Below are 11,032 nucleotides of genomic sequence, written 5' to 3' on the forward strand. Positions count from 1 at the left end.
GCGACAGGAGCCACAGTCACTAAATTGCGACACCTAAATGCAATGGGGAGACTTGGGTCCCCCGGGGCAGGCACCAAGTGGCTACACTCCACCACCAATGGCCAAATGGTCACGATCGCCATAACGGACAGCAGAGATAGAAAACCGCGATCGGAACGGTGTGACTGGTGTAGACCCGTGGTGTTGGCTAGTTGACCGCGGTGTTTCTAGATGTGAAACAGGACGCCCACTGCATTCTCACTGGACCTGTATATGCAGGAAAGTTCTAGGGCGAGTGAACAAGTCTAACCTAATCATAAACATGAAAAGTCATGGGCCCTCAGTCAACCCCCAGACTCGAGCCACTTTACAGGCCCTGAACCCCTTGAATAAAGTGGAGGCTGAGGCCCCCGGAGGAAGGACCCCCATATTTTCTTTCTTTCTTTTTTTTTTTTTAATGTTTATTTATTTTGAGATTGGAAGAGAGAGAGAAAGCAAGCCGAGGGACAGAGAGAGAGAGAGAGATGGAGGGAGAGAATCCCAAGCAAGCCCCGTGCTGTCGGCACAGAGCCCGACATGGGGCTCGAACCCACAAACTGTGAGATCAGGACCTGAGCTGAAATCAAGAGTCAGACGCTCAGCCGACTGAGCCACCCAGGCGCCCCATGGACCCCCATATTTTCAACGTCTGTGCTGTCGCTCGTTCTCCCAGCCTTTTCCAAAGTGGCCTGTGACCTTTTGCCAGGCTAACTGTATATTGGAGAAGAGGAAATCATCAGCCCTTTCGGGGACTACTGGACCCTGGCTTCCAAACTGACACTAATTTCAGGAGACCCAGACGTCACCCGGGCCCTCCAGGCAAAGTAGGGGCTTCTGGAGGCCAGGTGACCAATGAAGTTTTATCTCCGGTCCCCCTTGCAGGGGCCTAGGGGGTCCCAAACCCATCCTGTGGTTATTTCCCTAGTTCCAGGATGTGTAAGTGGAGCAGACACCCTCAGCAACTGGCAGAGTCCCCACATTGGTCCCCGGATCTGTGGAGTGAGAGCTGCTGTGGTGGAAATGGTCCAGCGGAAGCCCCCCGAGCTGCCTCTATCAAGGCAAAGAGAAAACCAAAAGCCCTACCACATTCCTGGAGGGGTTGCAGAGATCAGTGCCACCACCCAAGCCTCGAAGGGTGGCGGCCGCAGGGCTGGGGATCGCGCCGCAGACCCATTCGACTGGCCCGTTCTGGCCTGTGCAGAAGACGGGCTAGAGAATGACCCGGATTCTCGTGACTTTAACCAGGTGGTGACTCCAGTTGGAGCTGCCGTGCCCGAGGTAATTTCCGGGCCTGGTTAAACTAACACGTGACCCGATGTCTGCTGTGCAGCTACCCATCTGGCAAATACCTTGTCCTCCACTAAAAGCACTTCGCTCTGAGCCGGCGAGGCCGGGAATGCATTGTCACTGTCCTACTTCTGGGGCGTCTCAGCCCTCCAGCCCGGGGTTGTAATTTAGTTCACAAGGACCTTGATCGCCTTTCGCTTCCAGAAGGTATCACACGGGCCCATTGAGTACAGTGATGATGTGATGCTGATGGGACCTTGTGAGCAGGAAGTAACAAACACCCACTCAGGACTTACCAGGAAGACATTTAAGTGACGGAGGGTGGGAGAGACATCTGATGGAAATTCAGATGCCTGCAGCCTCCGTAAAATTTTTAGGGGCCCAGTGGTGTGGGGCGTGTCAAGACGCCTCTTCTGAGATGAAGGGTAATTTGCTGCATCTGGTTCTTCCTAAAACCAAGAAAGAGGCACGATGCTTAGTGGGGCCTCTTTGGGTTTTGTTCCCAATGTATTCCTCTCTGGCGTATGTGACTCCCGCTCATTTACCGAGGGATCCAGAAATCTGCTAGTTTAGAGTGGGGCCCAGAGCAAGAGGGTCTCTTCAAGGGGTCCAGGCTGCCACGACAGCTGCTCTGTCACTTGGGCCACAGGATGATCCAGTAGGTCCGATGGTGACTCAAGTGGAAGATGGCCGTGTGGAGCCTTTGACAGGCCCCGGGTAGGCAAACCACAGCACAGGTGCTTAGGAGTTTTGGAGCAAAGCCCTGCCCTCCCCTGTGAGAAAACAGTGCTCGGCCTGCTCTTGGGCCTTAGTAGAGACTGAATACTTACCCATATGCCACCCAGTTACCACGTGACCTGAGACATCCATCGTGAAGTGGGTGTTATCTGACCCACCAAGCCATAAAACTGGGTCCGCACAGAAGGACTCCAACCTCAAGTGGAAGTTTCCAGCTTGCTGACTGGATATCTTGGGACTTGTCAGCCTCCAGACTTTTGTGAGGCGGTTCTTTTTTTTTTTTTTTTTTAAGTTTATTCGTTGTGAGAGAAAGAGAGAGCATGAGTGGGGGAGGGACAGAGAGAAGGAAAGATAGAGAATCCCAAGCAGGCTCCGACAGGGGGCTCGAACTTGCGAACCGTGAGATCATGACCCAAGCAACAATCAAGAGTCAGATGTTTAACCGACTGAGCACCCCTGGCAGTTCTCTCTCTCTCTCTCTCTCTCTCTCTCTCTCTTTCTCCTGTCGGTTCTGCTTCTCTGGAGAACCGTGACGAACACATTCAGGACAAAGATGTCGGTACAATTGTGCTGAGATTAGAGGAAGATTTGGAACGAGGAAGTGGAAGGAGGCTAAGAAGGAACGGACTTCCCAGCAGAGGGAATAGTCTGTACAAAGGCCTCACGAGAGGAGGGAGCCTGGTGGGTGGAGGAACCGGCAGGTGAACGTAGCCTGAAGGAGGAGAAGGAGGGGACAGTGGCAGGCGATTGGCCACAGACTCTGCAGGTACCAGACAGCACGGGGCCTGAGACAGGCCAACCGTGTGGTCGACCATCTTCCCAGGACACAGCCAAGGAAAGAGAGTGCTGTTGAAAGCCAGGACAATGTACCCAAACCTGGGCTCCCTCGGACCAATTTGGGGCCTTACCTTTCAGGCCACCCTTAGAGCTTTGCAATTTATCCTGTGAGCGATGGGGAAATTACGGGGGTGTTCTAAGGAGAAGTGTGACGTAATCCTGTTTGTATTTTCAAACTCACTGTGGCTGTTGCGTGGAGAATGAGTTGGGGAAGAGCGAGAGTGGACAAGGGCAGGCCACTGAGGGGGAAGGCGATGCAGAAACCTCGCCTGGGTTTCCAGACGCTGCCTGGTGAAACGCAGACTCCGGAAGGCAGCACCAACTCTTACCGGAGCTCCCAGCCTGCCGCCCTGCCCTACGTATTTTAGACTTTCCAGCCCTCACGACTGTGGAGGTCAACTCCTTAAAATTTCTCTCTCTCTCTCTCTCCCCATATATATATACATGTATAGTAAAACCTCGGACGGCGAGTAACTTGTTCTGCGAGTGTTCTGCAAGATGAGCAAACGTTTCCAATAAGTTTTAACTTGATAAATGGACGAGGGCTTGCAATACAAGTAGCCGTGATGTCAAATGTCACGTGATCATAACTGAGCCGACGGTTCTTCTCTCTCCCTCACTGTGGGATTGTGGGCGATCGTCTCCCAAGCTTAGGTGTTTGGTCTCAGGCCACGCTGTGTGGCAGAAATCAGTGATTTTTCAGGACGTGGGAAGGTGCCCGCGACTTGCACTAGTGTATTTTTTGTCACTTCGAAGCACCGATGGACGGTCCTTTGCTTTCCCATACAAGAGTAAGGTTAGGAATTGTTGGCTTCCTTCTAGGTCAGGCTGCCTGCGGATATAGACCCTTTCCTCCGCTACCTTATTGCCAGTTACGTTAAATACGGTAAATGACAAGTGTTTATTAATACTGTTCCGTCCTCAACATCTGTGCGAGCGTATACAATGGCCCCCATGCAGAAGAAGATTCCATTGAGCCAACAGCCGTGATTCCGTTAGTGATAGTGAAAGTCGTCCTACACGGTAACCCTCCTCTCTCTGGTCTCCCTCACACCAGCCACGAAGGTTTTCCAAGGTAAGTGCCGGTTAATCTGTTTACTTTCCTTTATGTTTTGTATTTTCTTTATGATTTTGTATTATTTGGCAGTGTGGTAATCATTCTTATAGGAATATTCTGGGGGTGTGGAACGAATCATCTGAGGTTCCATGATTTCTTATGGGGAAATTCGCTTTGATATACAAGTGCTCTGTATGACAAGCATGTTTCTGGAACCAATTACGCTCGCAGACCAAGGTCTTACTGTGCAAGTTATGTGTGTGTATATATAGCATAGTCTATACCTATAGGGCCTCCGCAGATCTCCCGTTGGTTCTTTTTCTCTGGAGAACCCTGCCCAACACAGGTGTGGGTACCCTGGCACATGAGAACACCGTGTGAAGGCTGGAGTTCATTGCCACAAACCAAGGAAATGCCGGAAGCCAGCACAGAGGCCCAGAACAAATTCTTCCCTGGTGCCTTCTGAGAAAGCATAACCCTGTTGACACCTTGACACGTTTGCCGTTGAGGACTACAACCAAAACCACATTTATTTATTTATTTATTTATTTGGCTTTGGATGCAGTCGGGTAATGGTTGAAATCTAAAATGTTAAACTATGTAACTTCTAGAAGGACAACGCGTGTCTTCTTGAGGTTGATAAAGAGTTTCTTTTTCTTAAGTTTATTTATTTTGAGAGAGAGGGAGACAGTGTGAGAGGGGAGGGGCAGAGAGGGGCAGAGAGAGGGAGACAGAGAATCCCCGGCAGGTTCTGCCCTGCCAGCATAGAGCTCCACGCGGGGCTCGAACTCATGAACCGTGAGATCGTGACCTGAGCCAAAGTGGGTCACTCAACCGGCAGAGAGCCACACAGGCGCCCTGATGAAGAGTTTTTAGGATACGACGCTGAATACGTGCTGCATAGGAGAAACGACCCGTGTACTCCAACTAGTCAGTGGGTGAAATAAATGTGATCCGTCCATTCAATGGAATATCACCAAGCAATAAAAGGCAAACAGACTCTGCATTGGCACAAAGACATAGGTGTATCTTGAATGCATTTTGCTAAGAGAAAGAAGCTAGACCCCAAAGGCTATATATTGTGTGATTCCACTTAATGCCATTTTGAAAAACAAAACAAAACAGAACTATAGGAACTGAGAAGAGATCAGTGATGGGAGACGGGTTGTGCACCGTGGCACCAGCATGAGGGAATTTGGAAGGTGGTAGAATTTTCTGCAAGCGGCCGATGACCACTGAGCTCTATAGAGCCAGTATGTTTTGATGTAAATTTAACAGAACACTCAACCAAGTGGCATGGAGAGTCTAAAATGGAACACCGCCTGTAACAAATGAATCAAACTTCGCTGCGGATAAGTATCATTCGCACTGAAGGCAGGGGTGGAGGGGGGCGGGGGAAGGGGGCTGACTCTGGAAAGCAGCGTGGCACTGAAAACCCTAAGGCCAAAGGCCAAAAAGAACGATGCAAAAACTGTACTCTGGTTGGTAAATTCTGTTTTCACTGAGGAAGGGTTAGCAATTCTGCAACTGCTTTAGGGGCGTCCTAAGAAGATCTGTGGCGTCAGTGGATACATTGTAGATAGCCGACAAGATTTCTCACTGTCAGAAGAAGAAGTTACAAATGAGGAAGTAGAGGAGTCTAGAACAAACCCTGTGGGGCTGGTTTAGCCTCCGAGGTTATCAGTGTAAACTCATGATGTTAAACGTGTACCGGCAGAGAGGGAGATACAAAAATAAACATAGATACGTGTGGCCACGTGGCTTAGTATGCACACATACATTTCTTAGCCTAGTTTCCTGGGAAGATATGAAAACACCCCAGCACCATTAAGTACTTAAATATTATTACTTAAATATCATTCTGCACAAAAAAGGAACCGAGGCTCCTTGGAAAAGTGGTTGACTGCAGGGCTGGGGAAGGGAAAATCCAAGATGATCGTGGAGCAGATGGTGGTGCCAGAAACTAACGAAGTGCCTTAAAAAAAAAAAAAAAAAAAGGAAGAGGTGTTCGGTGAAAAGACCACAGGAGCCAACCTTTCAATTTTTTTTTTAACGCTTATTTATTTTTGAGAGAGAGAGAGAGAGAGAGAGAGACCAAGAGTGAGTGGGAGAGGGGCAGAGAGAGAGGGAGATACAGAATCCGAAGCAGGCTCCAGGCTCTGAGCTGTGAGCGCAGAGCCCGACGTGAGGCTCGAACTCATGAACTGTGAGATCATGACCAGAGCCAAAGTTGGACGCTTAACAGACTGAGCCACCCAGATGCCCCAACAGGAGCCAACTTTTCAAAAGGTCCCAATGACCAAAGCACTGGCAAAAATTCAAGCAATAAAATAAATAATGATAGGATTGCAGCAACCTAAAGAGTACATAAATATCCTTGAGTTCATACTGACAAATGGATAATTGAATAAATATGAGGTATGAGATATGGGGTAGAAAGGACACCTCTTCCTTATGAGAAAGTTTCAGTTGGAAAGGAGTGGGGCGCCCGGGTGGCTCAGTCGATTGAGCGTCCCACTTTGGCTCAGGTCACGATCTCACGGTTTGTGAGTTCGAGCCCCGCGTCGGGCTCTGGGCTGACAGCTCGGATCCTGGAGCCTGCTTCGGATTCTGTATCTCCCTCTCTCTCTGCCCTGCCCCCACATACACTCTGTGTCTCTCTCTCAAAAAACATAAACGTTAAAAATAAATGAATAAATAAATAAATAAGCAAGCAAGCATTTAAAAAAAGTAGAAAGGAAAAAGAACACAGAATACTGCCATCAGAACACCGCAGGAAAACTTGCTGCAGGCAAGATCCATTGATAGATGCTAACATTTTAGTGGGCAAAAGTTTCAGGATATTTGCATAGCCTTGAAATGTCTCCCCCCAAACAAATCTTTATTAATTGCCAAGGGAAAAATAGTCACTTCGCCGTGGAGGAAGTGGGCAGGCACCACCTTCTCCATGTGATCAAGTTTAACGTCACCTGGGATAAGATACACTTCATCGTGTGCCCCCTGATGGACGGACGGCACTTCACCTTACGGTTTTCTTGCCAGTAAAGAATAACCTCATCTAATCGTGGGAAAAAACCTCATACAAACCCAAACTGGGAACCATTATACAAAATTACTCTTTAAAAGATTCCGGGTCCTCAAAGACAAAGTAGCTGTCGCAGGTTAGACATGAAGAAGACACGAGAATTAAACGCAATGTGGGATCCTGGACTGAACCCTGGAACACGAAAAGACACCAGTGGAAACATTTGGAAAACCCGGAAGAAGTCTGTAGATTAGTCCATAGCATTGTACTGATGTGAATTTCTTATATGTGACGAACATATCATGTTATGGACGTGTTATCATTAGAGAGGGCTGGGTGAGGGGTCTATCGGGACTCTGCTAGCCTGGTAATGCTTCTCTAATACGAAAAGTATCTCCAAATAAAGAGATACAGAGTTTCGTTTCCTTTCTTTCTCTCTCTTTCCTTCTTTCTTTCTTTTTTGCACACGCAAGTAGGGGAGAGGCAGAGGGAGAGAGAACATCTTCAGCAGGTCCCACGCTCAGTGCAGAGCCTGACCCGGGGCTCAGTCTTACAACTGTGGAATCATGACCTGAGCTGAAATCAAGAGTCAGATGCTTAACCAACTGAGCCACGCAGGTGCCCCAAGAGTTTTGTTTTCTTAAGCTACGGTTAGTCAACGTTTGTTGCTTGCAAAAGCATTCTGGCGTTAAGACAAAGATCTAACTTGGAATAAGGTGGGGGTTGGCAAATATAGCCAAATCGCATGGTTGCAAATTAGGGGAACAATGTAGGGAAGGAACTCGTGGGGAATCCTGCAGGGAACGATGAACAAAAGTTCCCCATAGAGCGGATTCAAACGTCGTATTCGGAGTTAAGAGAGTGAAATAGGTCTTTTTTATACTTTCCCCATCTCTAAGGTTATATGAGTCTGTATTCTAGTTTCAAGTAGAACCCACTTGTTTTGCAGCCAGAATCTACTACTAATTTTTACAAAATGAACTGGAATCTATTCTAAGGGTGGGGGAGGGGAGAATGGTAAACAGTGGAATATAAAATGCAAACCAATTTATAGTTTCCAAAGGGCCTAGGGAGGCTGCCAAAACTCAGGTTGGCAGAAGGGAGTTTACTACATCTCTAAAGAAGAAGAAGGAAAAAAAAAAAAAAGGTTATATTACAAATCCCATAAATATTCCGAGAGTGGTAGGTAGAGAGTGTTTAATACTGATGAACAAAGTTTTAGCATGTATTGGAAAAACAGTTTCTAATATAAAATTACCGACGACTGGAAGTTATCTGCAAAATTTTATACCTAAGTACTTGCAGATGTGATTTATTTTTCTGACAGCGCCCCCGATGTAATGAAAGTTGCTTTTAATAAAACATGAATGCAGTTAGGTTTTGCCAATTAGGTTCAGAGGATTGTAATCAGTCTGATTCAAGTTGATATGTGGCTCCTTAAATTCAGCACTGACCCTTAGAATGGCTTCAGTCTTTCTAACGTGTGTGTGTGAAAGATGAACTCCCCAAGCTCCCAGCGCACAGGCAGAAGGGAGGAGACTCCAGCTAGATCTACAGGGAGTACTGGAGATGGCTGTGGGAGGTTATGTGCTCTGGGCTGAATGTTAGCACTTTGCTACAATTACAACTGATGCCAACATTAGCTCAGTCTTCATCGCATTTACGCATGAAAACGTGGGCATGTCTCTCGCGAGCAAGCATCTCATACCCGTGCATCCAGGATCTTTTGCAAGCCAATCAGCCAGAAAAATAAAGTCGGGTTACTATGTGAGCACCCTTCTTGATGCCGAGGGGGATTCAAAGATAACGTAAAGACAACTTCTTTCACCTTGAGTGCCTTAAAAGCCTGTCACCAGGAAAAAAAACAAAACAAAACAAGTACAAAAACCCAAACACGGTGCCTTTTTTCCTGGTCCTAGGGTAAGAGCATCTGTATTTTGGATTTTTCATGTGGGTGCCTGAAATTGTATATTCAACAGGTATTTATTGAGTCCCTGCTATTTGCAAAACAGAGAGAGCAGAGGACTGGAAATATTATCGGACTCAAAGCCAGAAGACCTGTGTTCCACAACTTGTTCCAGTCGTACATTTAAAAATAGTGATGATAAGGGGCGCCTGGGTGGCTCAGTCGGTTGAGCGACCGACTTCAGCTCAGGTCCTGATCTCCCGGTTTGTGAGTTCGAGCCCTGCACCGGACTCTGTTCTGACAGCTCAAAGCAGGGAGCCTGCTTCGGATTCTGTGTCTCCCTCTCTCTCTGCCCCTCCTCCACTCATGCTCTGTCTCTCTCTGTCTCAGAAATAAACTTAAATTTTTTTTTTTAAATAGTTATGATAAGGGGTGCCTGGGTGGCTCAGTCGATTGAGCGACCAACTTCGGCCCAGGTCATGATGTTGTAGTTCACAAGTTCAAGTCCCGCCTCCGGGTTCGATGCCGACAGCTCAGAGCCTGCTTCGGATTCTGTGTCTCCCTCTCTCTCTGCCCCCCCCCCCCCCCAGCTCATGCTGTGTCTCTCTCTTTCTCTGAAAAATAAATGCAAACATTAAAAAAAAAATAGTGATGATAATTCTTGCCTTTTATCTAACTCTGTGGAATGCTGGCGGGGGTGGGGGGGGGGAGCAGGGCACAATATAATGGTTTTAAGGGAAAGGGATTTGCTCAATGCCAGGGGTGCAATCCCTGTCTCTTGGACTCTTAAGGTTGGTTGGGAAGGCTGGTTGTTGCCTCCTCTCAGGTTTTTGCTCCCATGCTGGAGCATATATGAAAGAATTTCAAGGGCGTGATCTCATCCCTTGTTCCATAAGGATGGAAAACTTGAGGCTAGGGATGACGCGGCCACCCAGCCAAGACCCCGCGGCCGGCGTGGGTCGTGATCGGCTCTGTTACCCCGTCCACAGCCCACGTGATTCACCCCCTGGCTCACCTGCCGGCTCGCGAAGCCAGTTACCAACGCGACAACCGACAACGTAGAAGACGTTCTGCGCCGACGGAACGCACACAATCGCCGTGGGAATATCGAGGGATGGCCTCCCCGGGGCTGCGGTTTGGGGCACATTTTGTCAGCGCTTCCTTCCGGGTTCCAGCCTGCACAGTCGGTAGGCGAACTTACTACTCTCTTGCTATCTGCAGCTGCTCCCCCCAGACAGGAACTGAAACACGCCTCGCGGTCGTCCATTCATTCCCAGCTCGAGTTTTGTCTTTCCTGTACCTCGGGGCACTTCCAGATTCCGGACCCCGATGCGGAAGTCGGCGTGTGAAATAGACCCACCAGGGCCCCTTCCCGAGGCCGAGCCTGGTAGACTCTTGGCTAAATCAACAGAGATACCAGGAAACACATTTTATCGTAGACTCGTCTGTCTGACCGAAGCATCTTGAACTCTCCTGGGGTTGGAGTAAAGCATTTTTTCTAACTTGAGAAACAGTTTTTTTTTTTTTTTTCCTTGAATTTATGATTAGAGATTTGACATTATGCATTTTGTTCGGTGGCTTTGAAGGGAGCAGTCTGAATAACAGAAGGCCGTGGATTCTAGAAATATTAAAAAGGGCATGTAAACAGAAGTTGAGCTGGAACGAGGCAGCAGCTAGTTGAGAATTTTCATGTTTTGTTCATTGTGGCATTTGGGGGTTCTGGCATTAGTTTTGAAATTTAAAAATTGTTTCAGTAAAGCATGACTTTATTAGTAATTAAAAATTAATAATGAATGCAATAATGCGTTAAAGCATATCATATCGTTCCCTTAGTTACAAATGTGTCGATCTCCACTTAAAGTTTAAACTTGAGACAGGTGTTTTATTGGCCTCAACCAAGCCCTGGCCTTGCAGAGGATGGGCCTACCCATCCCACCAGCGACCTGAGGACTTGAGAAGAAATCTGTGTCACTCTTCTGGAATCCACTCAAAGCAGCCCTGTTGGGAATGAGATACCGCCTCTCTCGTATTCAGAAAAGCAACCTGGGTGCTGTTTTGGTAACCGAAGAACGCTTCTGCAGGTCTGCTCTGGTTATAGAGGATGAAATTCCACAGTATAGATTGTGCACGAGGTTGTTGAGACCTGTACTTCTCAGACTCGAAT

Source organism: Leopardus geoffroyi, chromosome E2, assembly GCF_018350155.1.
Source record: "Leopardus geoffroyi isolate Oge1 chromosome E2, O.geoffroyi_Oge1_pat1.0, whole genome shotgun sequence".
Taxonomy (NCBI): domain Eukaryota; kingdom Metazoa; phylum Chordata; class Mammalia; order Carnivora; family Felidae; genus Leopardus; species Leopardus geoffroyi.